This window comes from Rhea pennata, chromosome 6 (assembly GCF_028389875.1).
Source record: "Rhea pennata isolate bPtePen1 chromosome 6, bPtePen1.pri, whole genome shotgun sequence".
NCBI classification, from domain to species: Eukaryota; Metazoa; Chordata; class Aves; order Rheiformes; family Rheidae; genus Rhea; species Rhea pennata.
In genome coordinates, this window is record NC_084668.1 from 36,402,803 (window position 1) to 36,429,539 (window position 26,737).

At 37.1% G+C, this 26,737-nt stretch overlaps 1 protein-coding gene across 3 annotated transcripts in view; it reads left to right on the forward strand.

Annotated features, from left to right (window-relative positions):
• The window catches only part of RAPH1 (Ras association (RalGDS/AF-6) and pleckstrin homology domains 1), a 99,861-nt gene that overhangs the window by 14,453 nt on the left and 58,671 nt on the right, over positions 1 to 26,737 (forward strand). The gene's annotated exons all lie outside the window — the stretch shown is intronic.

A 26,737-nucleotide genomic window follows, 5' to 3' on the forward strand; every position in this document is an offset into this window, starting at 1 on the left:
TTGAGCTGCAGAATGGTGGAGCTAGTTGATGTTCTGTTATAGACTTGAGCTAAAGATCTTAATTTTACAAACATTTCAAATATCTGTGGTTCCCAACTGCAGCTGCTATGTCCTGCATGCTGGCTTTCCCCTTGCTCCCTGCTCCCCCTCCAATTACAGCTGGTACAACTCTGTAGAGCGCTCTCTGCCTTGTGATTGAGTTGTTTCATGTCGACATCCCATAAATTGTTGTAGTGAAGGTGCTGAGACTGTAACATAGGAACAGTACTAATAGCTGGAGTTGTGGATTCCTGGTCACTTGTCTCAGCAGTATTGCCATGAGATCACAGCCTGAAACTTGCCAGTTGGTTCCCTTAGTTCATGAGGATGTTTGCTGGCAGCTTTGATCAAACGACTGTAACTAATATTATAGCATATATTATAGTAGCACTCACATGTTAAGTCATTCACTGCTGATAGTTCTAGCTATTGTCCAGTAAGTCATGATTTTTATCCAGCCTCTTGACTATGATTTCATGTACACTTTGACCATTCATTCAAACGGCGCTTATTACACTGACTTTGCCCTGATTATAATTTTGTAAAACTTTTGCAAGCTTTCAGTGTACTGCTGTATGTTCAAGCAATAGCAGGGTGTGAGGTTAGGATTTTACAATCCTATTGAACAATGAAAAGAGAGCAAAGTAACATAACCCATAGCCTCAGCTTTCTGTAATTTGAGTAAAACTGAATTTATTGTAAGGCTACTTTAATGTGATGGGGAAAAATGTCTAGGTAATTGCTTCCTTATTTATTTTATTTGTATGTGTCAGCCATTTGGCAGAAATGCTGAAACATACTTTAAAAGGAAGAGAATGCTTTCAACAGAATGCTAAATTCAGCTGTATGAGAACAGAAGTAGCTTCTTTTTTTCACCACCGGCACAATTAAAACCTGTCTTGTGTATGACAAATCAGTTTAATAAAAAAGGTTAAAAAAAGAAGTTTTAAAACTTACTTATCAAGACTAAAGTATTGGAGGTCTCCTAGAAATGGTGTATGTTGATAATACCAGCTACTTCTTGTCTAATGCTTTTTACGAGCAGATGTGCAAAAAGTATACTGCTTTAAATACAGCCCTCTATGATTTGTAGGGAAGCAGTAGTTTTCTCCTCTTCTAACTTCTAATGAACTTCTAACCTCTCTAACACAGATATAGCTAAAAAGTAGTAGTACTGAATACTAGGAATCTATCCTTGGTCCATGTGATTGGCTTTGTCCAGTGTTGCAACAGGAGCAATGTGTGGAAATCTTTCTGAACTTACTTCCACTGACTTCTGGGCTTGTTTTTCCTTTTTCATACAGAGATGGGGTTTTCTTGTTCTTTGTTTATTTTTACTTGAAGGAGGAGGCAGTCTCATGTAGAACAAACTGAGTTTTCCATCTAATCTTTGACATGTAAAATTAAATCTTTAAATAACACACTGTCCTTTATGTGTGTAACATTGTCAAGCCTAGAATGTGCTATTGTAAGTCTAATATTTCCTGACTTTTGAGTGCACTGGTGTTTGCTTGTGTGTTTCCCCCCCCCCTTCTGCTTTCTCCTCTTCTTGACAGAAGACAACCTAATCTGCATTAGCTGAATCAGGAGAGTTTTATACAGAGAGACTTGGATTTCTGACTTTGCATGCACAAATGGCTTGGTTCATCTGCTGCAGACAGTGTAGTCCTAACCTTTTCCTTATGATGGGAAGGAGAGGTATTTTGGCTCCTTTCAGTATGTGATTAGGAGAGGAAGTTGATGATGCATTTATACTTACGCGGGAGCTTTGCATTAGAAGTCTCCGGTGCCATAATGAGGTGGTTATAATTAGTCGCTTCAATTTTTAAAGGCTTTTGCAGAACTGAAAGTGGGAAAATCCTAGTTTATGAAAAGAAATCTTTCACAACTAATAAAAGCTAGTAGAAATTGTCAGCTAAGTTTTTTGTGTGTTTATCTTTCATCTAATTCTTACACAGCATGACCTTGCCAATAGCTGAACTTGCCAATAGCTTCTGTGTTTAGGCATGACATTGTTAACAAGAATATTTTTATTTATATCATAGAAGTTATTTTGGATTTGGCATCTGAAACATTTTATATGGTGGTATCACTAGGCATAGGGGATTTTTTTTGGGGGGGGGGGAGGCCTCTTCATTTGTACTTTATTAAAATTTTGGATTGTTGACCTGATTGTAAGAGCCTGATATTTTTTGTGCTACCCTTACCTGCAAAATTAATTTGGTGATCAACTTCTTGATGTTCTACTTCATACAAAACTATAGGGAGATGAGAAACCATGGAAATATTTAAGATCATTAAGCCTAGATATGTAGCTCAAAGGTAGTTTGGATATTTAAAGCTTTTTTTATAATGGTAGGTTATCACTTGACTTGTTTAAAACCTATGGCCTTAAATGATATTCAAATCCTTTCAGCCATTGGGTGACAAATAGTTTAAATTAATCTCTCATTCCTCTCCTGATACAGCTAATGTTCTATGAAAATTCGAATGCTTTGTCTGTCTTACAACGGACTCCATTATTGCCTCTATTACTTTAAAATAAAATCCCAGAGTTGCTTGCTTGCTTACGCTTAGAACCAACCAGTCAGTCTGCAATGTGAAAACCCATTTTCCTTACAGAACATTTTCTTAAAAGGTTAACCCTAGAACAGTGGAAAAAAAATTCAAATATTTTTCAAGTACTTGAAAAAATTAATGAAAATGTTCTTAGATATTAGATGTTAGGCTAAAGAAAGCATTGATCATGTTTTGAAAACATCTTTTTGAAATTACGGTATTCTATTTTAAAATTAGAATTCATCGTGTTCGTTAGTTTCACTGATGTGCTGTACTAGTTGGAAAGCAGGAGTTTTACGTTGTCCTAATTTTCCTGCTTTTAGGAAGTTCTTTGTTTGAAGATCAGGAACCAAATGGTCTCTTGACAGTTTTTAGTACGATTTTTCTATTGAGTAGGGCAAGAGAGGAGACTGATTAATGCAAAGGGATACCTGAAGAAGAGAGCTGCTTTTCTAGATGCAGAACTACACGTTCTAGCCATCCCTCTGCACACTTTGGAGTTAGTCAAGTGAACTACCTGCTGTGATGTAAATGAGTGAGATAAAGTGCCCAGACCTTGACAACAATACTTTAACTTGCTTTTTGGGAATGAAAAACGACTAAGGTGATAATTGATAGCAAGAGCTGTAGCACCTTTTCGCTGAGTTGAAATGACATGTTAATACAGAAGAGTGAAGCTTAAATGCATCACCTGTATAAGTTTCAGAACTTTGAAAAAACACCCTTGCTCTGCTTTACCTTCGTGTCCAGTGTTCTCCTTCTACAGGTAGGAAAAGATACATAGCACAAACAATTGCATTCTTTTACAGTCTGAACATGGACCCTGACAACAAGTTATCCATAAATAAGTATACAAAAGGAGTTGATTTGCGTATTTTAGTAATTTTTTGTTGGCTTTACTGCAGAGATGTGTTGAGATGCATGGAAAATGCACAGAAAACTGCCTGCAGAATGGAATTTAGCTCTACAAAAATTATTTCCTTCTCTGGCTTGTAAATCTCTTCTGATTTACCAGGGAGGAGTCACAAAATGGCCCTTAAAGGTATGCTAGGCTGTAACTCCTATCAGCAAAGCTTCATAAATTCTTTGGAAAGATGATAAGGAGAACTTGCCAGCAACTTCTTGAATGGGAGTTTAGAGATGCAGAGGCAAACAGAAAAACAGTAGAACCAAAGAAAATACTTCTTTGATTTCTGTTTAAGCATCATTATCTGTCCTTTGCTGGTGTTGCTTTTTTGTTAGTTCTGCTTGAGGCAGACAGCTAAAATTCAAGAGTACTAACTTACTTTACAAAGAATGCTGAAAATTAGAACTATTTTGGCCAATTCCTATCTTGCTGTTAGTAATCCAAGGAAATAAGACTATAGGTGTTGGAAAGGTCCACAAATCTGTGTCTGCATAAGCTTTTTCACTAACACAGAATGCAGGGTGAGGGGTAAACACAGTTTGGAAATTGTTTTGCTTTTAGATATTAAGGTGCTGATGAATAAAAATGCATATTTTAATGTTGCTTTTCAACTAGCCCGCCATTTACGTTTTAAATAGCTACTTTTGTTGCTTTGTGTCTCTCCAGCGATAGCAAATTATTGCAGATCAGTTTGCTCTTGCCAACCCTTGTCCTTAACGAGATGTGAATGTGCGCCAAGTAATTACCATTTCTGGTGTCACAAATGACATTCTTACACAGTGTGGTCAACTTACTACAGCTGCTTTCAGCAGTAGAAAAAATCAACTGTGGTACACATTCTGCATCTACTGTGTTATTCTGTAGTTTATTCATCTGGCTCAGTCCTTAGAGAGGTCTTTATTCCAAAGAAGATATTTTTGAGGAAACAAAAATAATTGTTCTTTTGGGATGTTCAGAAAAAAAACCTCTACAGTCTGAGGCCTGCCAAATTGTTACACAGCTGTTAAGATGATATAATGGTTTTTTGTTTGACTAAGGACATAAATACAAACTTCCTTCCTCCTGCATTTATATTTATTCTAGAATGTAGAGTTTGTGATAAATCTCTTCCGATTTTCTGTTGAGGGAGAGTCCCTATAAAGTGCATATAAACTTACACACATAGTTGATATTTGCTTATGAAATGGGTGACCTAATTCCTATGAACTGGATATAACTTCTTCCCTCACTTCTGGAAAAACAAACAAAAACCCCAGCATGTCCAGAATAAGAGTTTGTCCTGATTTTATATTGCATAAAAATATTCAACTTAGAATTACTGACTGGAATACCCTTAATCTTGGGAGGCGTTCACGATGGTTAAGTTAAAATAGAGCTCTTTTAGCCCCACTTCTAAAATGAACTCATAGTGGCTAGTAGATTCTGTCTTGTTTATGTGTGTAAGGTATTCCTGCATTTGTTGAGAGCAATGTTTCCTGCTGCTCTCCAAACTATACTGAAGGAAATGACTGCACTGGTGATCAGCTCCATGGGCACAGGCTCAAGTATTTTAAAAAGGAACTGAGACTGGCCGTAGCAATTCTCTAAACAGAGACAGTATTTTACCTTAGGAAGGGCATGGTTCTTTGAGCAAGATGTGAATTCAGTAACTGTTACGGTATAATCCCATTCTAAGCCTTGCTTTTTCTAATAAACTTTTAAATGCTTAGAAATTGCATATAGTTCTCCTTGTAGGAAGGACAGCAATTTTTATGTTCTGTGGGAAAAACAGGTAGCTTATGTTAATATAGACATACATATATTTTCTAATAATATTCTTGTAATACCATTTCTCTTGCAGCCAGGAAAGGAAACATAAAGGAATTATTTTAAAAAAATCTGACTAGTTGATAGTAGTCATATGTGGAGTTAATCTGTTTGCACTATTTTCCACTTTCAATTGAATTCAGGTGAGGATGAAGCTGGGTGGTTTCTGATATTACCGTGCAATGGCAAAAAGATAGGAAGATTTGTTTCTTGACGAACTGTTGCTTGCTTGAAATTTTCTAAAGGTTGTAGTTTTAATAGTTATGTAAAAAATTCATTATATATACTTGTCATGGTAGATTCTTTTTGTGAGATGATCTTTAGAGCCAGATGTGGAAATATTCCATTTCTAAAAGCTGTTGAAAACGTTCCTACCACTGGTAAGATACTGAAAAAGTTAATGTCTTGGACTCCTTTTTTTCTGGTCTTCTCAGTATCCTGATATGTCAAATCTTGCTTTGAGACTGAGACTTCTTTCAAGAAGGATTTCGTTGTAAAAGCAGAAAATATCAGTGATACTGGATGATGATTAGAGAAGCCTTCAGAACACAAGGACTAAAAAAAATTACGTATTTTATCAGCAATATAAATGTATTTTCACAAAAATGAGATTAGTTTTTTTTCTTTAGCAAATATCTTGAAATTTAAGACAGCAATTAAGGATACCAGGCAAATTGAGATGTTACGAAAACATACTAAGAGGAAGTTTGCTGCAGCAGTGTGCCGCCTTGCGAATGGTTTTGTATTTTAATTCAAGGATTGACTTAGGGTTTCATACTTGAGATTACACTTATTACGGGGTTACTGATATTTCCTGGAGTAGTAGTGCAATAGAAGGAAAGTTGCTGCTGATTTCTAGCTAGCTAAGAAATTATGCAGGTTGTTTCACTTTTATTAGGCATTTGGATGAGATCTCCAGCTTCCAAAGGGAAGGCTGTAGTTAGGGCTACTTTGAGGTACAAGGAGCCACTACTGGGCAGCCCACAAAGTGAAATGGGAGGTCTCATGATTGAGTGGAGAAAAGACAAGGCACTGCTATGGAATTGCTGCTTAAGGGACAGGAAAACAGCCTGTACGTTGTTTTCAAAATACCCATGATTTAATACTTTGTTCAAATGTGCTGCCTGAAGGTTTTTCTGCTATATTGGTGCATAGCTACAAATACGCTGGATTAAGTATAAGATTAGAATTAATTTAGAATTAAATTTAAGATAAGAAGTGGTAGCTAGGGGAGACCAAACCCATGCCTTGAATGGAAATAAGCCTTTCTCAGTGTATCTTGTGAAATGACATGCACAGTTGAGAGCATAGTTGGCTGATACCCTTGCAGTGCTAAGCTCTGTACACCTGCTTTCAGCATGTTAGAACCTGAAACTTCAGTGCTGTTTTTTGAGTCAAGGAAGCCTCAAAAGTGGTAGTAAGACCTTCTGTATTACCTGGGCTTTCATGGTGCCTGCCAAGGAGAAGAGAAGTGGCGGTCCTTCCTTCTCAGGAAGTGGAACTCAGGACACCTCTTTATGTTTCCATGGGGGACCTTTTGCAGAAAGTAAGGAAAAGATCATGGCAAACACTGGAAAAAATAGTCAGTCTTTAGTTCTGATTAAGGTTCTATTTAAAATCTTAGAGTTAGGTCAGGGGTCTATAACACAGTATTTCTTTTAAGCCCTCTTGACACTAAGTAAAGGTCTAGCAGAAGATAATTTTGAAAGCCTCGTGCCAAAGGAATTTTACAGTCTTGACTGGCTTTCTGGAGAAAAAGTTAAAAGTTCTTTCTTGCCTGACTTAGCTTGGCACTGTTTATATCTGCTCATTCTATGTAATGAATGCTTTAGATAATGAAAAATTGTGATGACTTCTAACTTTATAGAATTGGTTGTAAACTGCTCCAAGAATGTCTCATTTGGGAACAGCTGTAAATGGTATGAAGGAGCAGCTACGTATGAGGACAGAATGTCCTGTCTCTTTCTAGTAATTTGGGTAAACTGTGCTACAAACACAGGCCAAAAAGTTTTCCTGTTAATCTTAAGTGTGAACTGTTTTCAAACTGCCTTTTCTACTGGAATTTGTGTTGCAGCAAGTATTCGTTTGTAGCTTCTGTGTCATCAGTTCTGTGAGGCATTGTAACAGAGCTATGCCTTTGCTCATGCACAGAATGTTTCCGTGTTATAAATTCTGCAAACTAATCTAGTGAATAAATAACTTATATTGGCAGGAAAGTTTGCTGGTTGCACTTGCTTCATTCAGGAAACTGATTTAAACTTTCAGTAGTCAGAAGGCTTGCTGCCGCTGTTTTGACTGTGCAAGGGGTCTTTGATCATATAAGGTCTTATTTGATCCTTTCCCTCCCTTCCCTCCTCTCCCCATCTTAATCAAATCTTCTTAGCACAGTTGTACTGGCAGGAGAGTTGGATGAAGTAGGTTCCCTTGTCAGATGATCTGCTGTGCTTTACTCTTTTGTGTGTGCTTTCTTTATCTCTTCCATGTTTGTATGCCATTTGCTTATTTCTGCTGAGTGTTCTGAGGCAAGAAGAATGAACAAAGAACGATGTTTGCATGTGTTGAGTTTGGGCTGGTTCTGATGCAACTGATTCCACAGATTTCTGTAAGGTGCTAGGCTTGTGAAATAAATTTCCAGTTCCAAGAAATGTCCAACCAATGCTTGTAAGCATTAAATAAAACAGTGCAATAGGGAAACCACTTTTTTTTTGTGTTTAACCTATAATTTGAAAGCTCTGTGTGATTATTGGCATGGGGCATGCTATGTATGGTATGTCCTCATATTTTGTGCCTCTATGCTAAAGAGTTCACACTGGAAGTTTTCTGAATTGAGACTAATTGTTTAAGGATTGGACCAACATCATGCTCTAGACTTACTGCAAGATGTTCCAGCCTCTATTTAAAAGTAGCCCTTTCCAGGGGTTAGCTTGATATCTGGAAAGTACTAAAGCCTTAAATGTTTATAATGAAAAGTCTAAGCATTAAGTGTGCTTTCACCTAGTCAGGTACTTCTTCCTATTCTTAATATAAATAAATGTAAATGCAATAAACTGTGGGAAGCAGGTGTTTCATGGTCATGTACACATGACTACATATTCTCTATAGGAGGTAGCATTTGAAGTTTTCTCTGTGCTAATTGATGCTGTGTGCTAAAAGATGTTCTTTTCCTACTTATGAACTTAATTTAAGCCTAGTGTTTGATTTTTTTTTTTAAGTAAGTTTTGGGAGCTAGCAGTGATTTCAAGTTGCAGGTAAGCCAGTCTAAGAGGTTGGTGCTGCCAAAAGTGAGAAGTCCAACTTGTTTCCTTCTCCCAGCTGAGAGTGAATCAACCCAAAAAGAGTATGTTGGCTCTAATATTTATCCAGTCATGGGGTAATCCATTTTTACTTACTGATGCAATAGAAAGCTCTTGTGGGTGTTGGAGTATCGAATGAGTATTCTGGTGGTTTAAAAGACTGAGCAGGCTCAGTGTTGTCTCTGAGCAAAGTTGCTGGTGGGATGGGGAGAAAGGTGATCCTTCCTTTTCCAGACAGCAATGAGGCATAATAGGTTGGCTCAGCCTATAATGTGTAAGTTGTTGCTTTTAGCTGTAGGAGTTGATTGGAGAGTTTTCTGTGTACTGTTTTTTGTTAAAGGCTGTGAGGAGACTGTGTGGAAATATTTTTCCAAAAACTAACTGGAAAGGACTGTAGACAGTTCTCCTCTGGAAGATAGAGAAGAATAATTTTACAACATTATTGCCTCTGAGCCAGCTGTTGTTATAATTTTTTTTAATACAAAGAACACATCTATCTGAGTTATGTTGGGTTTTTTTTTGAAATATCCTACAACTCTTAAATGCTGAGAACAGTAATAAACTGCCTGGATTTCTCAAATACTTTGCTAAAAATAAACATTTGTAGATTTCCCCAGCTGATACAGCTGAAGATTCATGTGATGAATGAATTGATCTTGCAGAGTAATTCAGGCTAGCAGTAGGCTGTCACTTTTACAGTGGCACATGCTCCTGTGGATAGGTTAAATGAAGGATTTGATATTAGAAATATCTTAACATCTTGATGCTCAGCCTGCACATCTGTTTATCCTAGAAGCAGGAGAAGGAAGCAAATGCTGCTACTCTGCCCATCCAACATGAGTGGCGCTGTTGGGTAGGCACTGCTCAGTGTATGCTTGTAAGTGAATTCACCTCTGAAGGGGCAAGTACAAATGGTCTACCACCTCCAGCCTATTCTGTAGCCTTCTCCAGCTTTGTTTTTCCTGGGCAACTTTACTGGAATTGTTTTGAAAGTAGTCTATCTTGAGAAATAGAGAGCTTGGACTCACCGGTGGCTTTTTCCTAGTTAATGTGTTCCCAGTAAATGCAGCATGACAGAGGAGAGGCTCTGTGTCTGCCAGAAAGGGTGGCAGTCAAAAAGTTGTTACTATTAAAAGAATTAATCCAGGCTGCAGTTCACTGCTGAGAGCTTTTTAGGTAAGTGCTGCTTAGTGAAGCCCCTGGGCCATTCTGTGGAGTACAACTCTTTTTAACTACTTGAAAGCTGCAAGGATGCTTAGTGATCTAATTTTGTTGTGATAGGAGGGTGTGTGTCCCAAAAATTGGTGAATGCCATGAAGTATCTTTTTCTTGTTCCTGTGAACTTGTGTCTCTTGGCATGGAAATGAGACTGCTGCACACATTTTTCCATCAGAGTGACCCTTGCTAGGAAGCTACGATATTTGAAAAGACTCATTCACTTTTTATATTAAATAAAGGATTCTGCATGGAAAACACCTCGTTACCTTGTTGTTTTCAGATGACTTCAGAAATAGCCATAAATTACATCAGTCTGTGATTAAAAATGAGTTGTTCTTGTTTTATTTCGGGGTGTTTTTTAGTAAACCTTTTATTTATTTTAGTTAAACTTTGGCATTAGTTTTCTCATTGACATCTAAATCTGTCCGACCTTGGTTTATCACTTTAATACTGCATAAAACTTGGATGAGAGATGAGAATAACTGAATATTGAGTGATAAAATTTATAAGTATGCTTATATGTAAAATATGAAATGGCATATATTTAAGTTTGTATGTATATAGTTGCAGTTAGCCACCTGCTTAGGGTTTGCTCTGTGTTCCTTCACCAAGAAAAAAAAATTTTTTTTTTACTAGTTAAGATACTTTTTGCAAACGATCTTCAACTTTCTTGTAGTCAGGGGTGGTAGTACTGAGTCTATCAGCTCACTGTTTTTCCCGGTTGCAGTAGCAAGGCACTCTATGGTCTTTGTTTTTATATGCTAGAAGAGTTTCATTCACAAAACTGATTGTGGTGGCAGCAGACTTTACAGCCAGTAGTTGTTAATGTGGCTCAGATGCTGAGCTGTGTGGACAAGGTCTCTGCAGCTTAGAGTCTGAACAGTGTTTCTTAGGAGTGCTGACCTAATCCTGCAAATTTGAATCCTATTGTTTAAATTCCTTCTTTAATAAGACCTAGCTGCCAGTCCCTGCTTCGATGGATGGGAAAAGGTAGGCTGTGCTACTGCATAGAAATTTCTTGGTCATTTTCATAGTGGCATGACTTCTACTTTTTTTTTTCCTCCTTTTTGTGAGGGAAGCTGATTTTCTTACCTTGTCAGGAGTGTGTGCTCTGAAACACTGATTCTGTGTTAAATATTTACATAATCTCTCAGTTAAATTCTAGATAAAGTCCTGTTGACATGGATCAGTTGGTGCTTAACTGGCTTTTAAACTTCTCTAGCCTTTGACATAACAAAAACCTGCTTATGCTGAGGCTACTTTCTTGGTTTAAGTGCTTTTTTTTTCAGGGAATAGCATCCCAGAAGTCGTGGGTATTTTTCCCCTTTCCATCCCTCACTCCATGCTGCCAAGATTTATTTAGAAACAGAAGTCATGCAGCTTTTCAATACAAACATATATCTTTAGAGCCTGTCTTAAGTATACTAAGATAAATTTCCTTAAATATTTCAGATGATTTTTGAGTGTCACAAGGCTTATTTAATTGGAGATTAAGGGCAGTGTTCAGTAGGTGGCACTTCTAGCTTCCTGTTAGCTATCTGTGAGAGATTTCATAGCTTTAAACCTCAAAATGCTAATACTGGTTTGAGTTATGTGGACTTTTTAGGTTAAGATAATTAATCCATTCTCCAGAGGAAGGATGTGTAATTGACAATAGGAACAAAATCCCATGTGGAATATGTCAAAACGGGAGTGGCGTTTGCAAACGGAAATATTCTGTCAGCTTTGTCCATTTTGAGAAAGTTAGGAGAGAGCCTATCAGTGACATTCTGCCAAAATGGTAAACAAGAATTAAATTATATTTTCAGTCTTTATCAGTGGTAAACATGGCATTCTCTGAATGTGCTCACAGACTTCCTCCTCTTTGGCAATTTGTACAGGCTTTGATAGATAATAGTGGTGGTGGAATTGTTACAGGCTCTGGCACCCTGCTCGACCAGATGTCTCTCAGAAATTGCTTTGTGGATTGAGATCACTTCTGGAATAGCTTCCTTTATGCTTCCTGAGAAGAAAAAGAGCAAATGTTAGAGGAGGAGCTGTGCCAGTATAGGACTCTCTTCAAGAGAAAATTTTTTCATGGCTGGTGGGGTTGTTAGAAAACAATGTAGATTCTTCCAGTATTAGCAAGTAGAAAGGTGAGTTGCAGCTAATGTGTAAGGAAGTTGGCCTTCACTCCTATGCTGTGTGAGAGGTAATTGTGCCTGATCCCCTGCAAGACTAAAGAGACGATGCTAATAAAGTACTCCCTTGGAGCAGTGGATCTTCTGCTGTTGTGAGATTGAGGAATGTATTCCACCCTGCTCACAGATCCTGCAGATTTCTTTGTTATCCCTCCTTTTCGTACCACATAGTTGCTCCCAAATTTTACTGATTTGCAAAGGCTCCTGCAATCCATGTGCCTTTCATCACCCAAAGACCAGTGCCGGCTTACTGCCAAATGATTCGCTGACTTTTCAGGTCATATGGCACTGCCTTGTTTTGACTAACTTTCAGCCTTTCTTCCTAGTCTCCTAGGACTCATCACTGTCCAGTGCCCCACATCAGTGTTTTCCCCTAGATTCACAGGGCTCCATCTGTGCAGACCTTTGAAGCCTCCCATCGGACGTAGTTTTTCCACAGAAAACCTCTTCCTACCTCTAGTATTTCTTCCATATATTGTCATGATGCAATACTTTACATCCAGTTTTTCCTCCACCAGAGTGGTGTCCCTTATCTGTCTTGCCCCTACATAGATACAGCTTCTGCATAGACATATGCAATGGGGGGGGGGGGGGAGCGGAGAATGTGCTGGAGATAGAGCAGCTTTATGTCCCTGCTGGCATTTTGGAATGAAGTTGAAGGGTGAAGGCTGACTGCCAATTTAAACTTATTTCAGGTCTTACTAGTGGTTTAAAATGCAAAATTAATTGAACTGCTGCAACTTGCTTATTGTTTTGATCTGTTTTTTTGTTTTGAGAATTTTTTTTGTTGTTCTTTTGCTCAGGTTGTTGGGAGCAGGTTTAAACTAAATCAAGTGTCTTCTAAATTAAGTTTATTTCTTTCTCTTTTAAATGGTTTTATCCAAAAAAAATTCTCTTTAAATAAAACATTTTATTCAAATGATACTTCAGTAATGTTTGTAATAGCTAGTGATTAACTATCATCAAGATGTGATGACTCAAGAATGCTAAGAATGAAGCGTAAATGTAATTAGGTATATCAAGCTTTTTTTTTTTAATATGCTATTTTCTTTTCTGGAGGTGTGTTAAACACAGCTGTGTTAAAGGGCACCTGTTCCTCATGTAATCTTAATTCTTACCAGAAATCCTAAATCAACTTCTAGTACATTGCAGTTGAGGGTAGTATAAAGAATACGTACCCTGATACAAAACTCTAAAAAAAGTGACCTGTTAAGCATGTTGATTATTCATCATAGCCAAAATTCCCCTATTTCATTTCTGAGCTGTGGCTCATGAGCTGTCACTATTTCTTTGTTGAATGGAATTTGGCAACTTCTTCTGAGTCTTGCTAGATAGTATCTGCATTGTACAAATTGACAGTGTCTGGCATGGTATCTTAAGTGGGCATTGGCAAAATGATTATTTTTAACCTTTGAGAGGATCTCTTGGGGAAAAAAAAGTATTAGTTTTTAACGTTACAGAGTCCAAGTATTGTCTTATTCTCCAAATAGTCCATTAGCTCAAAGTCTTATGAGGAAATATGCTCACCTGCTTTATGATATGACCTATGACATAAGTGTTTTTCTCACACCTTCCTCTTCCTAGTTAGTTAAATTTTTCATGTATGCCATCTTCTATAAGCACTGTAAGATATCTAGCTTTGAACAAGTAGTTTGCAGTTAATAGCTTAATTTGGGTTTGTTATAATTGAAAGACAGCTAGCGTATGTTTGAAAATGACCTCCTTTGTGCATTTATTCCTGGTGGTAGAAGACCCTGTGCTGGTGTAGTAGACTGGCCTGTGGAGAAGTTCACATTTTATAGTGACTGGGTAAGTGCTTCTTCTTAAGTGCAGGGTGAACTGAAAAGTGCTGCCATTAGCGTGATGATTGTTAGCGGGCACAGCTACAAGAATATGTAGGTGCCCGAACCTTCCTGGGATCTGCAAGTAAAGTCAAATATTATAACAAAATTCATTGCTATTTTTAATTTTCTGATGTAGGGGTGGAGGGTCTTGGGTTTTTTGGTTTTGTTTTATTTTTCCTCTGGGAATAGGTGCAGCTGCAGGTGGCAGCTGAACTATGATTTGAACTATGCCTCACAGTGTGAGTTGCTGACTATGCTTCAGTGGATCAAAGAGAAGATGAGCAATGCAGTGCAGGAGACCGCATAACTGGGGCTGTCATTCGGGGGTGGGCAGAATGCCCTGAAGGTACAGCACTTGTGCACAGGCTAATCACTCCTGCTTCTGCTGCATCATTAAACTAGTGCTTAGTTCAGTGTTGGTAGTGAAGTGATTTCCTTTAAATGCAGCTGACAAGTGTTTTTCAGTGCCCATTAAGTTTGTCTGTAGATGCATACAAAGCTATTTTTACATGCTGTATGTCTTTAAAATGTATTCTTTGAGAAGTCTCCTACAGAGCATATGTCCCTTCATGCAGTTTCATGCAGCTTCTATGGTTGTACAGTGCTCTTGAATTAAGAGGTTTCTCTTCCTCTTTCACTAGGTTTCCTCACTAAACACACCACATAGCAGTAGCTCTTTTTGCACTGCCTGAAAATAGAATAGACAGTACAACATGCATTTTGAACAGCATGGACAAAGGTGAGCCTCTTGCATCATGTCTGTGAATGAGAAAGAGAAAAGTAGGTCTGCACCACAGAAAAAGTGTGTTACTCGCATCTCAGTTGAATTTTTCTTTTGAAGGCTGTTGTGTCCCACATAGAGAAGAAGTTAGCCTTAGTTTTGTTGCATTTTATTGCTTGCTCTTTTTGCTTCCATTGTAATTCCCTCCAAACATCGGTAGCAATGGGGGAAGAGAAGGCCAAATGAGGCAGAGCAGAATTAGCTGCAGTTTGCTTTGAAAAATTTGTCGGGTGCTTCAGATCATCATTTGGACTGGTGTGAGCAGTATAAACATTATTCTTACTGCAGAATGAGAACAAGTTGATTGTGTAAAATACAATACTTACTCCTGTGTGTTCTGTTGAATGCAAAATGCTGCTAAAGATAACAGTTACAATGGTAGGCAGCTTTCCTTGTTCTGTCTTAGCAAACCTTGAGCAATTTGTTTTGTTTTCCTTGCCTTGGCCCTCATCTAAAAAAAATGGAAGTGGTAGTTCTCATATGTTCCTCTTTTTTTCATTTTTCCTTTAGAAATCCAAACGAACAAGTTTTCAAAGGAAAGGCTGTGTATTCCTATGTATTACAATATTTTTTTTAAAGGAGGTTTCTTAAAAAAAAAAAATGAAGCTAGAGCAGTAGTAGTTGGTCTCTCAAAAATGCAAAGGGTTTAAAGAGCATAAAGAGAAATTGATATGTAACTTAATTCGTTGAGCAAAACCAAACTACCTGTGCTGTAGGTTGGCAAAGTAAGCAGCCTTGTGAAGAAATGGAGGAGGTGCTGATATTCACTATAGCTGGAAATTATAAAGCTTTGTTCAAATGCATTGTGGAAGTCTTCCTTCCTCCTCTCAACATCTGATGTACATCTGCAGATAAATGTACCCAGTGATGTTTTTTTTTAAAAAAAAAAAGAAAAAAAAAAAGGCTGGGATTTTTAACTGAAACATTAAGTCTTTGGGAATCCTTCAATAGATATTCTTTTTTTTCCTGAATGTTTAATACAAGCTTTAGTGGAGCTTCAGGCTGGTTGTTCGTAGTGAGGCTTTTCTCCCCCCTCCTCCTCTCTCCCTCCCTCCCCCCCCCCCCCACCACCACCACTCTTTTCTCCAGGCCTTAGGATATGTACACTTCTGGATCTCTCTGTTTATCCTCTTCCTTTGGGTACCCTGGGGACAACAGGATTGCTTGCATTGCCCTTAGAGTTCTCATATCATTGCAGCTGTGTATTAGGATAATAACTAGAACTGAACATTATGCTTCAGGACTTCAGTGAACTGCGTGCTGAGATCAGGAATAGTTGTCTTCTCCCTGTGCTGCTGCCTGTCTTTCCCTTGCCTCTCTTGTTTCTCAATTAATGACAGACTGGGGGAGGTATATGTTTTTCTGAAATGTTTGGCCACAACTAGAGTTACCAGTGGTCTGAGGCAGAGTAGGGAAATCTCTTTTTTAGAAGCCTGCGCAGGATACCTTACTGTATATTCAAATTAGTGGCAAGAGCAGGCTGAAGTCTGTTCAACCTCTCTCTGCCAAGGCAGACTGGCAAGAAATGTCTGAGGCCTTTTTCCTTCCTTTCCAATATGGACCATGGCACACTTCTTAGGGGCATCTGGAATTTATTTTGTTAAACAATTTTTCATCTATTGTAGAAGCTCCGTCAGCCTTCAGCATCTCTGCTGTTCTCACTGTGCTTGTCACTGTATCTGAGCAAAGTTAATAGTCTGCAACATACAGGCAGTGTGATCTTAAGGATTTTTAGGAAGCTTCTGGAAGAAAAACTCAGAGCTGGAATAGAAGGGCTTGTGAGTCGCTCATGTTTTTTTCATTGTATAAGAAGGATCCTTTTCAATGATTACTTAGTCAAGGAAAACTTGCCATCTATCTAGAAACCTTTAAGATTGACCGAGTTGTATATTTATGCTTTCAAACACTGTTGTGAGCATGTTCAAAGTATGTTGACTGGAGTCAAGTATAACTAATCCACTTTTATAAGCCTCGAGTTTGTTGATTCTCAAATTGTATAATAAAGCTTAACTTGACTAGGAAACCTCTTCTGCATTTCTGTCTTTTCCCAAGGTTGCCACCGCTCTAAGGTGCTTTTGTTTCAGTTATAATACAATATGCATCCTGTGCCTGCTTCTCACTAATTTTTTTTTTAAGATTTGAGTTATTTAAAAATCTTAACTCACAGATTGCGGCCACATACCATCATTCTGGAAGTCATTGCTAAGTAAGATTGTATTTTCTTTTTGAATTAAACTTTTTACCTCTTTTTCTGCATCTGCTTGTTACTGTTTGTTAATCTTTTTGAACATGATGTTCCAAAGCTAAAACTGACCAGAAAAAGAGGCTACAATAGTGTGTGGCTTTTTTTACAATTATATAATGAAGATTCTGGAAAATCTGAGCTAATATATTTTGTAAATACATATGTTTGCCTACTGAAGGTAGGCTATACTTTAATATATATACTAAAATATATATTTTCACAACCTCATTCTCTTTTCATACTGAAAATTCTGACAAATTGGTGACACTAAGATGTTGGCTTTTGCAGTTACGAGGGATGTTCTTTTAGAAAACACCTGTATTTCTGCCCTGCTCTTAACTAAGTTTATTCAAAAATATTTTTAAAGGCAACTTCTGTTTTTATGATCTCTGTCTTAGCAGTATTTCAAAAGTGTATTCAGGTTGTCTTCATAAAGGGTCTACTGTGAGATCTAATGCAATCTAAGATGCTCTTCTTATGGGAATTAAATTAATATCCACTAGGGTTCTCTGGCTGGAATCTCGGTTCAGGAAATTGAAGGCAGTGATTGATAAAGCTCTTTCTTTTCAAGGGAGCATCTGTTTGGCTAGATGAGAGACAGGCGCTGAAAAATACTGGGTGGAATAAGGGTTTTACTGTGTGCCTTTTCTGTAGAGCAAATTTCAGATGCAATTAGACAGTTAGATCCTTCAGTAAAACTCTCAGTATTTTGGTGTCCTCTCTCTTTTACAAAGAAAGATCCTTTAAATACGTTTTGGTGTACAAGGGGTCACCTTATGGAAGCTAACTTAAAGTTTCAAGCTGCAGGAAGCAGCCCTGTGGAACAGCCTTAGGATAGGCTTTGGCTTGATTCACCTTGCATTTTACCTTTCTTTTCAAGCTTTTGAACAAAGAAGGAGGGGGATATTTTGGGGGTTTTTTGCTGTGGCGTATGCATGGCATTTCCTCCTGTTGGTTGGAAATCAAGAGGATGAAGTAAACATTCTAGCATCTTTTGGTTTGTTTATTTCAGGAAATTGGTGGGTGCTTGTGTAAACTGAAGTTAAAGGGAAAGCACAAGTTCTGATCAAATACAAAAGGAGTCAGTAGTTGTGATGGAGGTGAATCTGGGGATATTTTTGTGTGTCTGTGTGTGTATATATACATATATATATATATATGTATATGTTTTTTTGGTCACTAACCAAAAAGAAAACTTTGTTCTTTCGTATTTGTATCCTTTGTGGGAAGGCTGTGTTGTCTTGCTCCTGCAAACATGTTGTCTGCTTCAGCTTAAAGCTTTGGTGGCGGATCTGTGAAAGCTATGTGATGTTTTCCTGGGTAGAATCTCTGGGGTAGTTGTTGAACAGCCTTTTTTTAATCTGAAAGGCATAATAGCTTTCTCATAAACACCACTGCATTTTAGAAAACTTGTATTTACAGTACACAGCACTGACATATTTTGGGGGGTTCCACTAATAGTGAGACAGTTTGTTTTGATGTCTCAGTTTGGTTTCTGAATGAGACATTTTTCTTCAATTGCTTTTTCAACCCCTTATTTCACTAATAGTTGCTGAAATTCAGATAAGCTATGTGTTGCTACAAAATTTTATTCTAAGCTGATAGATAATCTAAATAAAAAGATTTCTTAAAGGGTTAGTGAAGGTGGTGTTTTTTGACTGGGCTTAAACACAAACAGCTAGAGGCAATGGCAAGTTCTTCTGTTTTTAAACTCTTGTGCAGGCATGTGTTTAATTTCAGGAGTGGTGCTAAAAATCATGCTGTATATATTTCATTGAATAATTGTCACTTTCAACAGCTTTTAATTGATCTCTTATTGAAACTGTAACCTCCGTTTCCACACAAAAAGGATTTCTTTCTATGATTTCGAAGATACATTCTTGCTTATTGCACAGATTGAGTAAAGGAGGAAAGAATACGGGGTGTCCATTTTTGCATCTCCAAGTAAACCTGAAAATAAGGCCTTGCAGCAAAGATGACTGATTTTCATACTTGCTGGATTTCTGCAGTCCAGAGCAGCTGCTTGATGAAGTGAAAGACGTGAAAATGAAGTAGGTTCCAAATGCACATTGCTTTTTAAACTTAAAGCTTTTTGTAATGTATTTGTCTTTCCTCTCCCAGCTGCCTTGAATAATTGTCTCGTACATTTTATGTTCTACTCATGACTTCCTGCCTGTCAAGAACAGGATTTATTACTAAAGCCCAATGCTGTATTTTAATTTTGAACAAAATCTCAAATCATCCTCGTGAACTTATTGAGAACTCAGTGTAAACTTTTCCATTCTTTCCTTTTTGCCAATTCTATTTCCAGATAGCTACTAATTATTGAAGAAGTAAGTAAGGAATGAAATAAAATCGGCTTTCCAAAGTAATGCTTTCTTTCTTGCTTCCTTGGTAGTTAGGATGCAATTGAGTTTGACAGGGCAGATCAACTGAACTGTGGCAGATAGTGTTGGCTGAAAACAAAGCATCTTTAATGAGATGAGGGGAAAAAAAGAGGAGGAAACATACAGTAGACTTGGGTCAGAGGTTTATAAACAAGTCATGTTACTAAAAAAAAAAAAAAAAAAAAAAAAAAAAAAAGGTGACCAAGTACTGAAATATATTAATAGCTACAAATGCTTTACAAATCCTAATTAAACCTTATTTGATCCTACACTGGGGAAAGTAGAGATGGCTCTGAAGGACCTCATGAGGGCACACACAGTACTTCTGAGTATGTGATTCTTTTCATATGTGCAAAACGTAGATTCAGTATTTTTCCATTTTAAAGCAGCCCTGCATAAATAGGCTTGTGTGTTTAATTGGCATAAATAAATTCATGGACATTTAGGTTTTTTTCTTTTTTTAAAAAAAAAAAAAAAAAGTGACAACAGATACTGTCTTTGTATAATACATGAAAGCAGAATTTAACTATTAAAATTGATGCCTGAATAATTGCAGAAACATATGAGGTTTTTGGTTGTAAGAGGTCTTCTAGCTTTTATCGAAGTGGCCAGAACTTTTTTCCTTGTCAGACTTCCCATGTGTTTTCACCGTGTTGTGTGAGGACAAGCCTGGAAAACTGTTGCCTGAAGCATGATTAAAAAAAGAAAAGCAAAACTTAAAGTTGGCTCAAAATAGTAGATTGAAAGAACTTTGCTTGGTATAAGATATTTATTGGGATGTTTTGAATTTGAATTCTCTGGCTGACAGATTTTGTGGATCAGTGTTTGAATTGGTGAGAGGCGTTGGAATGTCTGTGCGCTATAGGATCTTCGGGTTGTATTCAGCAGCACCTATGCTAGTTGAAGCTAAAAAAAAAAAAAATGCTCTTTTGTTCAGGTTTTCCTCTAGATTACACTTAATGCGAATTGGGTCATAGGAGTCTGGATGACACACAAAGAATTTCCCACAACTTTCTAATCCTAATCCACATCTGTTTTCAAGAGAAGTTAATTTCATAATGTTTTATATTTATTAAGAAGAAACTTGGAACTACTAAAACAAATGATCCACAATGTATTGCTGGCATTATTGTGTGTTGCAGTATTAAGTTCGAGGGAGAGATATTAGTATCAGTTACAGAATGAGAACTGTTTCAACTAAAAGGCATGATGGATTCATTTTGGTCTCTTTTACATGGGCAGGATATTAATATAAAAAGTAAACTATCCATGTGCTCAAACTAGCTTTCATTGTTTACCAGAATGTCAAGCAAATATGTAGAAAGCTGGATGTGAATTTTGAATTTATTTTATGAAAGCATTTCAGTTATTTTTCTCTCTTTAAAAGTACCCTGTCAGTCCCAATTTCATTAACTGCACAACTTGTGTTTAAGCAATCAGGTGAATGAGTATTGCAGGTGAATATTGCACTAGAATTTTACTTGTGTGTGTGCGTGTGCACCATGCCTGTGTGCTGATACTCTACATTACAATATTCTGTGGTGTACAGAAATGGACAGAGGCATGGTTACAGATGAATGATCCCAAATAAACAGAAATAGAGCTCTGATTTCCAGAAATGGTATGCAGTCTGTTTAAGTACACAAGACCTGATTCTTCTTTTTTTTTTTTTCTTTTCTTTTTTTCTTTTTAAAGTAGAAATGCAGTTACTTGTTCAGATGTTTTGATTCGTGTATGGTCTGCTGCCTCCCCATAACAATGTATAGTTGCTTAGGAGCAAAATCCATGGTTCTGTGACAAGCATGAACTTGTACAAGGCTATGTTTAAATAAGAAAAGGTAGGAGTGGAAAAAAGTTAGTTACCTGAAAGAGAGATGGTCTATTTTAATCCTTGTTTTTTATGCTATCAGTCTTTGAACATACTTAAGCATCTCTAGCTTAAAATGGTTAATACAGCATCTCTAATGTATTCTGTTGCCCTTTGAACCTGAGTTTAATTGAGCTCTTCTAATTTTGTTTCTTTAATCTTCCCGTCATTTGATAAGTGCAGCATAGACAAATACCATAGTCTGATTCTTTTACAACTATTTCACTATTACCTATTTTTGATTATAAAGGAATATTTTATTATAATGAATTTTCCTGTTGCCTTCAATAGGACCATTTTAGGGTACAATTACTATCTGAAAGTGCAAGTCTACTGAATGGGATCTAAGTGAAAGATGCTTTTATGTTTGCTTTTGATTAAAACTCACCTCTGTCGAAAGATCAGTCATTGTTTTTCCTTGATTGCAGTTTGTTAGCGTCAGAATTCTTAAATGAGAGCTCTTTAAAAATGTCAAAATGCTTAATTTGTTCTTGGGCTTTCATCTTTTTTATTTTTTTTATTTTTTTTTTTTTTTGAAATCATATCATCTCAGGCTCACCTTGATGTACTAAAAACTGCAATGGTTTGGTTAAGAACCGACGTGAAAGAATAAATGTTTCTTCTCTTTTACTAAATGATAAAGAGTTTCTTTTTCTTTTTTTTTCTCTTTACCATGTATTTAAAATGGTAGATCATGATGAAATGTGCAACTGTCAACTTCTAATGAAAGCCTCAGTTTTTACATAAAATCATAGTAGAATACTGCATTTCTTGCTTTTAAATGTGAACAAACCTAGTGAGAACTGTTCTGGAAACTAGACAGCTTACATATGGCAAATTATGTGTCTGCCTCTTTAAATAACATTTCAGACAGGTAAAGGTGGCTAATATAGCCCATAGTGAGTAATGCTGGAAGGTTTACTTAGGTAAAAGACTGCACCATGTTGGGACCTTGTTAGGTATTTCATTTTATCTAGGTATCCCATAATGACAACTCTAAGTCTTTATGAGAAAGCAGAAGGGTGAAATTTAGATGTTTTTTATAGACTATAACTTCCTCATATGTTACCCTTGCTTTTCTGGGAAAATAAGTGCACCAGTGTCGCTACTCAAAATGCTCATTGAAAGGGAGCTTGATATTTGCAGCTTACTATCATCTCAGTATCTCATCTGTTCTCATTTGGGTCCCTATTTGATGTGAGGGCGAAAAAAGATGAACGGAAAATTAAAATTGGAAAGAAACAAGATCCAATCATGTTTATTGTGACTGATTTTGATGAGTCTTACTGAGATACAAATATATGAATGCTTAAGATTAGAATTACTGTAGTTTAAGAATACTATCTTTAATCATTGTGTTCCTTGGGCAAGGGTTCTTGGAGGAGCAATATTCATGCCTTTAAAGAGGCTCATCTGATAAGTTGTCAGTGGTGTTTTACTCTGAAATTGGATATGAATTGGAATCAACATTGCTACTTAGAGCCTGAATTAAAGGATTGAAATTTTTGAAAATTTCTTGTGACCATAGTTATGCAGATGTCTTGAGTGCAAGACCAGAGTCACTATCCATGTTTAGAAGAGCGAATGGCCAGCAGTTTTGGCCAGCAAGACCACATTAGAGTGCCTTGCTATGCCCTATATGGGATACAACCAGAACAGTCACGTTCTTGGAAGACAGGTGCTTGCTGTATAGGGGAGGACAGGTTAGGGTTTTTCCTACTCAGTATGACCATCTGATGGTGAGTCTGCATTGTGCTTTTTCCGATCTGATTGCTTTATCTTTACTGAGTCCATTCAGTTTGTTTTTCCTCCGAGCTTCGTTGGACAAGACAAGGCCCAAGTGAGCATCTTTAACTGGAATTTCAGTGGGTCATTTAAAACATAATTCCAAGTTGTAGGTGGCTCAAAATCTGAATGCTGCTTGTTTTCATTAAGTTCTGTTGTGACGTTTGCTTGAACTAAGTAGGAGGGGAAGTGTTGAAAAATGACATGCTGGAATCTTAAAACTGGTTTGGCAGCTCACCTCGTATGAGCTAAATAGAAGCAGCAGCTACTGAAATTCTGATAACTCGCAAATGCTTGCAGTATGTAAGTTGTTTTATAGTGTGAGGCTAAAGCAGTTATTTCGTTCTCCTTTTCTCATATTGAACTTGGTTCTTAATGACTTTCCTTTGAAAAAAGGAGAAGGCTTTTAAACACTACCATTCTTTCTCTATTTTGTAAATAAAAATGCAATATTCTTAGAAAGGTGTGATAACTCCCGGTTAGGTCATAATTTTGCTGAAGTATTGTGCCTGTCTGCTGCATTCAACAACAATGAAGAAAAATGGTTATAAAAATGGAAGTTTAACTTTTTAATTGGAAGGTACAGTCCTTTTGAGCTGCTGCTGTTTTGAGCTCGGCGGGCAAAAGGATTGATACTGTTATCTGAACAATTTGTCTCTGCAGTAATTTGTTGAAATTGTCATTTCTGAGTGCTGGGACATCTCCTTCCAGTAGTGGAGCTTGTGCTAAGAGATCCTTTTTACAGCAGTAGCAAGTTAATATTAGCTGTTTCTTAAGCGAGACACTATGCTCTCAGTGTGCCTTTTGCAAGCAAACGTTGACAGGCTTATAGGAAATGCAGCTGACGTTAGGAAGCTTGGGTGGGGACTACAAGGAGCTGGCAAGTACTTCAGGGTTTACTGCCAGGCTTGCTGACACAACAGTACTTTACTTGTAAAAGTTTTCTTTAGGCTACTAATTCTGTCTTCAAAGTAACTGGAACTAATGTAGTGCCTCTGAAGCCAAGTTAAAATAGCTAAAGCAACAGTTTACGGGGAATTTAGAATGCTAATTTCTTTCCACAGTTCAGATTTTCAGAAATGTTTAGTAATAAGAATGAGGTTCTCCCTTCCTGAAAGGGTACATTATGGACAGAGCTGAAGAATGAATGCACTGTAAAAATCAAGTCCCATCTAAATGTGGAGGTGGTGGCAAAACTTGCTCAAGGAGGGAAAAGCTAGCTGCATAAAACCTCTGTAAATATCAGTTACGGACTATATTATATCATAATTTCCCTTTACTTGATTCACCAACTTACAGTCGTATTTCCTAAGGTAGATTGTTAATAGCTTCCCTTAACCTTCAAATAAAAATTCTTAGCTTGGAGTTTAGACATTGAGAAATGCTAGACATTTAGACTCTAGACATTGAGCAATGCTATTGTCAAATGGGAACAGATAAAAAAGATATACAAGTTGTAAAGCTTATTCAGTTACTGTAGTTCAGGTTGAATATGTCACTTTAAGTATAATGTGCTTGTCTTGAGTTTACAGTATTTCTCCATAAAAGCCTATGGAGTAGTAAAGCAAAGCTTTTGAAGGAGCTTGGAAGTGGAATCCAGCTTCTATTTGTATTGGAGCAGTTTAGGTAGAGTATGAGTTGCTGTTACCCTGCTGTTTCCACTTCTGTATGTGGGAGGGCTTTCAGGTGACATCACAGGGAGATGAATATAGGAAAAAATAGGTATATTTAACTTTCAAAATACAAAAATATCAATGCCCCATTTTTTGGATTTCAACATCACCCTTAGATTTTTTGGGAAGAGGGCTTCCTTCCCAGTCTTGGAGTGCTGGAATTATTTGAAGGAACTCCAAATAAGTGTTGGAAGGAATGAGATTCAGGAGGTAAACTTAGTCTGTTTAGTATCTGCTCAAGTGCAGTATGACATATTTTGTTAGTTTTGATATTGTCGCCCCATTAAGGTAAGCAGGTGTGTTCTACACTGGCACAAAAAGAAAATCTCCATAGGAGGTGGGTGCTGCTTTGCCTACAGCAACTGGATGGCGACATTGGCTCTAGGCTTGTGCTGAATGCAAAATCATAGATTAGCTTTTGAGTTTCCAATTCCTTGATTATTGCATCAAGGTAAAGTAAAATGCAAACAAAATGTCAATAGAAGTAGAGTATTTTTAAGTTGTGTGTGGGAGGGTTGGGTAAACTGTTCTTATGAATAGTTTAAAACTGATTGAACAATTTTTCTATTTGAGATCACCATTATCTTTGGCAGCATCTCTCATCAGTTCAAGTCTACAGCTCTGTGAATTATGCTTTCTCCTTGTTTATCTTGCAGGCCAAGATTTCTGTTTTCCTAAGGACTGGCATTAGGAAGTTTGCTGTAAAAATAAAAAAAAAAAAAATAAATAAAATGGTGCTTTTCAAACAGTAGGTAGCAAATTACTATATATTCTATGACTTGGCCAAACTGTGTGGCACATTGTGGCACATCTGTGTAGCTCCTGGTTGAGATCTAGTCTCACTTCTCCCTGGACAGTCCATAAGAGATCTCTTGGGTTTATTCTTCTGTAGTATCTTATCACTCTTATATCATTACCTAGGTAGGTTTCCCCATCATATGTTTAAACTCTTCTGGAAATTTTCATTCCAAATAGATCCTGGATATAACACTGTGAACGTACCCAGAAAGGCTTGTGTGTTGTAGCCCATAGAAGGAACTTGAACATGTTTCAGGGGAAAGAGAAGCAGAAAAATAGCAAGTGGATTTAAATTCTAAAGAAGCTCATTACATTGTCTCTGACTGACTATCATGTGTTAGGGAGATTTCCGAAGTTTTCTGAGCCTTACCCCATCCTCCTTTTTTAAAATAAACTGATCTTGATAGCTATAGTGTCTGAATGCGAAAGGAATACTACCCAAATTTCTGTTGTCCAAATTAATATAATATTTACATTGAGAGACTATGAACTATACTTACATATTGAACAGAAGTAACCAAAGAATAAGTGTTTTGAAGTTTGAAGTGCTAATTTAACAAAAGATTAATTCTGTTAAAACTTTGGACATGATAACTAGCAACCTTTGGAGAATGTTAAATCTTTATCAATCAGATTCTTTTAAATGAAGAATGAAGGAAGGCCCAATAGCTGTGGTGGTTTCTCTTTGCTTCCAAGGAAGGATTCCTTTTTTCGGGGGAAAAATATTGCAGTATCACTGAAATGACCTGGAGAGCATCCAAGATTTAAACTGTCTAACAGGATGTACTGCTGGCATTCTCTGGCCTGTTTAAGCATTTCTGTTTACAAATGCGTAGAGTCAGCTATTTGCAGTGCAGTGAGACTGCACTTCCTGTGGGTTAAATGGTGTTGCTTAACTGTGGTCAGCTGAATTCCTTGGACAACTTTTTTCTTTTTTTTTTTTTTTTTTTTTTTTTTCTTTTTTGGTAATGGAAAGCCTGTTGTTGATGGTGAATGCATGTGCACAGATTGGCATGAATTGATTTCAGATGAAATATTAAATATTGTACACTCTATTCTTTAGCCGCTTCTGTGCAGTTCTGACAAAAGCAGCTGCAGGAATGGCTGCTTAATTATTCATTACAGCTTTCACACTTGCTCTTTACACATAAGCATTCCAACAAATTTCCTATGCATTTTTTCTCAAGTCCTTTGCCTCACTCACTTTGCAGACCAGTTCCAATGCTTCCTAACTTAAAACTGCTTAACTTTTTTGTGTATTAAGGTTACAGATGTACTTGCTCTCTATTGGCAATTTTGCGTGTGTAACAATGTATCTGCTCTTTATTTTCTCTACAGGTTGATTCTCATAAATT